The following is a 4,714-nucleotide window of genomic DNA, read 5'->3' on the forward strand; positions in this document are numbered from 1 at the left end:
GTAATGGAAAATTCATTTGCTTCAGATTTGGGAGCACTGTGTACATTCATTACTTATACTGTATTATACTCCAGAGCTGCACTCTCTATTCTGCTGGTGAGGTCACTGTGTACATACATTACGTTACTTATCCTGTACTGATCCTGAGTTTAATCCTGTATTATACTCCAGAGCTGTACTCACTATTCTGCTGGTGAGGTCACTGTGTACATACATTACTTATCCTGTACTGATCCTGAGTTATATCCTGTATTATACTCCAGAGCTGTACTCACTATTCTGCTGGTGAGGTCACTGTGTATATACATTACATTACTTATCCTGTACTGATCCTGAGTTATATCCTGTAGATCTTTTATTAAAAAATATAAAACATTACAAAAAGAATAAACATCACCATAACAATAATACAAACAACATACACCTGTATAATATATACAAAAATGAGTCCATATTAGTCCAAAAATGTCCAACCAAGTATCTTCTGGTCCAGCCTCATTCTCACCAAACACACCGCTATAATAACAACAACTACTAAACACTCTACAATAATAATAATACTTACAGTAATAATAATAACAATAATAACTAAAAACTGGTCCGGTTGCATTTCCCCACCCAAAATAATAAATATAATAAATATGTGTCAAACCACCAACAAAACCACAATAAGAAAAACCGAATATACAATGTTTTTTATATATCATTTTTTTTTTTTTTTTTTTTTTTTTTTTTGGCCCTGAGCTGGTCCCGCATCCCATGCCCCCAGTACATGATAACAGACGTCCATGAACCAGTCCAGGATTTTTTATTTTTTTTTTAAATAAAAAGTCCCACACAGAATCCCCCCTCCCCCCATCTACCCACCACCCAACCTAACACTAAACCCCAGCACGACACAACCCCTAGAAAAAAAATACAATATATATATACATATATACACATATACATAAATGTACAAACAAAACAAATATATACAAAATAATACAAACCAAACAACAAACATCAATAAGGCTTTTCAATCACACAAACCCCTAAAGCTCAAGTTCAGTGCCTGCAAGCCCTATATCACCATATATCTACAGCACAAAACAAAAAGACTAATGTGCCAGCATCAGCCCACCACCAGGGGGAGACAACAGGCTAAGGCACTTTAAAGGCAGAGCCCCTCCACAGACGAGAGGCCCTGCCAGCACCCAGCCTCTCGTACTCCAGAGAACGCACCTTCACCAGGTCACCAAGAATGTTCCTAACCACCTCACCCACAGGGAGGATTTTACGCTGCGTCGACACTAAACACCGTGCGTTCCACGTGTAATACCTGACCACTGAGCTGACTAGGAATAAAGTGCACCGGTCCCAGCCTCCAAGGTTTCTGAATGCCCCATAGGCCCATTCCGCATAGGAGAGACTGGCCAGCCGAGGCCAACCAATGGAAGCGCCCACCCTGTTGTAAACCTCTGTGTTAAAGGGACAATGAAGCAGAAAATGCTCCATGCTTTCCAGCATGCCTCCACACTCTTCGCGGGGACATCCCCGGTCATCAGAGCTCCTGCACTTCAGATTGTCCCTCACACACAGTTTCCCATGGAAGCAGCGCCAAGTCAAGTCCCAAAACTTCAAGGGGATCCTGATAGAATTCAAAAGCTCTAATCCCACCTCCAGATCCCGACTTGGGCAGTCCTTGAGTGCCAATGGCCTCTGGAAATGAGAAGACAGGACCCTCTTGTCAAGGAATTTCCTCGACAGAGTCCTAATCTCCCACATCCCCAGACCCCACCGACGAATAACCTTCAGAACCGGGGTAGCATAAGCCGGGAGATGCCCGTGTGGTGTGCGAAGATCCTTCACTTGCCCTCCTGTCTCCCATTCCTGGAAGAAAGGCCGAAACCATCCCCTACAGGAGGATACCCACGGAGGAGCCCTCTCTGACCAGAGGTTTGCTATATTGGTCTTAAGAAAGGTATTCACTAGGAACACCACAGGGTTGACCATACACAACCCCCCTAGTCTCCTCGTACGGTAAGTAACCTCCCTCTTCACTAGGTTCAGTCTATTCCCCCATAACATTTGGAAGAACACACTGTAGACCCGGGTCCAGAGAGGTTCTGGCAACATGCATACACTGCCCAGATATATCAGCAAAGGGAGCAGGAAAGTTTTCATCAGGTTAACCCTTTCCCGGAGGGTCAAAGACCAACCCTTCCACTGATCTACCTTCTGAGCGGCGATCTTAAGCCTGCTGTCCCAGTTTTGTTTGGGGTAATCCCCTTGACCAAATTCGATGCCGAGGACTTTTGCGGATTCCTGGGGCTCTGGAAGGGCGTCCGGGAGATCAAAATCAGGATCTCCCCCTCCCAGCCAGAGACTCTCACACTTATCCTGATTGATCTTTGACCCGGATGCCTCCGAGTAGCGGTCCACCTCTGACATCACCCATCTGCCCTCCTCTTGTGAGGAGACAAACACGGTGACATCATCAGCGTACGCTACCACCCTCAGAGCCGGATCCGGCACCTCCAGGTCCATTCTCACCCCCGCCAACGGTCCACAACCAATCCCTCTAAGGAAAGGATCGATTGCAAACACGTACAGCAAAGGGCTCAAAGGACAACCCTGACGGACACCAGACCCAACCTCAAAAGAGCAGCCAATCCAACCATTCACAAGCGGGAAACTCTCTGCCCCTACATACAAGGTCTTAAGCCAATCAACAAACCCCCCTGGCAGGCCATATCTCAGAAGGACAGACCAGAGGTACTCATGGTTAACCCGATCAAACGCTTTTGCCTGATCCAAGGAAAGCAAGTACCCCTTCCAGTGGCCAGCCCTACCCTGCTCCACAGCCTCTCGGACACTGAGCACAGCACTGAATGTACTGCGGCCCGGAACAGAGCAATGCTGAGTCCCCGAAAGGAGCCGGGGTGCAAACTCCACCAGCCGATTAAACAGCACTTTTGCCAGAATCTTTCTGTCCGCATTGAGAAGCGCTATGGGACGCCAATTCTCAATGTGGGACGGGTCTTTACCCTTTGACAGGATGATCAGCGCTGACCTCCTCATTGACTTTGGCAGAGTGCCCGAGGATAGACACTCATTAAAAACCGCGGTCAAGAGGGGAACCAAAGTGTCCTTAAAGGTCTTATAGAACTCAGATGTTAAGCCATCCGGCCCGGGTGACTTCTTGAGGGCAAGCCCATCAATAGCCATCCTGACTTCCTCTTCCCGGATCATCTCTGTCAAAACGTCAAGAGAGGGGTCTACTCCTGGTTCAGGGACGGTTTCAGCCAAGAAAGCTGATACCTTATCTCGATCTAGATCCTTCCTTCCCAAGAGGTGCGAGTAGAAGGATCTGACGACCTCCAGGATCCCTGATCTGGACCTTTTCAAGGATCCCGTACTATCAATCAGTCCTGAGACTACTTTACTATTCACTGACATCTTGCAGTTTCTGTAAGGGTCGGGCGAGCGGTACTTCCCGTAATCCCTCTCAAAAACCAAAGATGCGTGCCTATCGTACTGGCACTTCATCAGCAAGGACTTCACTCTGGAGATATCATCACGACTACCTCCAGTCGAGACAAGGTTCTCAAGTTTCTTCCTCAGGCCCTGGTACAAACGGTACCTGTTTAGGCTTCTGAGGCCCGAGAGCTGGCGGAAGAATCTCGCAACCCTTTCCTTGAAGATCTCCCACCACTCTGACTTACTGTTACAAAGGCCCAGCAATGGTACCTGGCTCTGAAGAAAATCCTCAAAGGACTGTCTTATCTCCGCTTCTTCCAAGAGAGACGAATTCAGCTTCCAATAGCCTCTGCCCATCCGGGGGGTCTCTGTGACATTCAGAGAAAACAAAATTAAACAGTGATCGGAGAACTCCACCTCAACAACAGACACTGCTGAAGAGACGGCTTCCTCCTTTAAATAAAACCTGTCTATTCTAGACCTACAACTACCCCTATGATAGGTGAATCCCGCGTGGCCTGGGGTGTGCCGGATGTGGACATCCACCAGGCGAGCCTCACTCGCTATGCTATTAAGGGCGACGCTATCATAAGTCAGCTTGTCTCTGGCACCTCCCCTGTCTTGGGGCCTCGTGACAGCATTAAAGTCCCCTCCAAAGACCACCTGCCGACTTGTAAAAAGATAGGGCTTGATCCTCATAAAGAGACACTTCCGGTCCCACTTAGACTGTGGGCCGTAGATGTTAATAAGGCGAAGTTCTTGTCCCCTCATGAGGACATCTAAGATCAGGCACCTCCCCATTTCTAACTCGATAACCCGTCGGCATTCTACCGCTGCGGTAAAAAGGACCGCCACTCCGCTATACGGCTCGGCCCCAAGAGACCAGTAGGAGGGCCCATTCCTCCACTCTCTTTTAGCCTTGTAGATAGATGACATGTCTGTTAGCCTGGTCTCCTGCAAAAATAAAATATCAGCATTAATATGGGCAAAAAAATCATAGGCAGCAAATCGAGCCGTATCTGACTTAATGCTGGCGACATTAATGGACGCCAGCGTCAATGGAGAGGGTGCCGCCATCAAGGGTGATTGAGTTAAACAGCTTTCTTTTTCCCACTCCCCTTCTCACCCTCCACATCAGAAGAACTCTTCACCCTCTTTAGAGAAATAGAAGTGTCCATCTCACCAGACGTCGTTTTACTTTCCTCGTTTCCGGATTCCAGGCCAGTCCCTTCCCCCGAGGACATAACCTCCC

This window comes from Hyla sarda, chromosome 9 (genome assembly GCF_029499605.1).
Source record: "Hyla sarda isolate aHylSar1 chromosome 9, aHylSar1.hap1, whole genome shotgun sequence".
Taxonomy (NCBI): Eukaryota; Metazoa; Chordata; class Amphibia; order Anura; family Hylidae; genus Hyla; species Hyla sarda.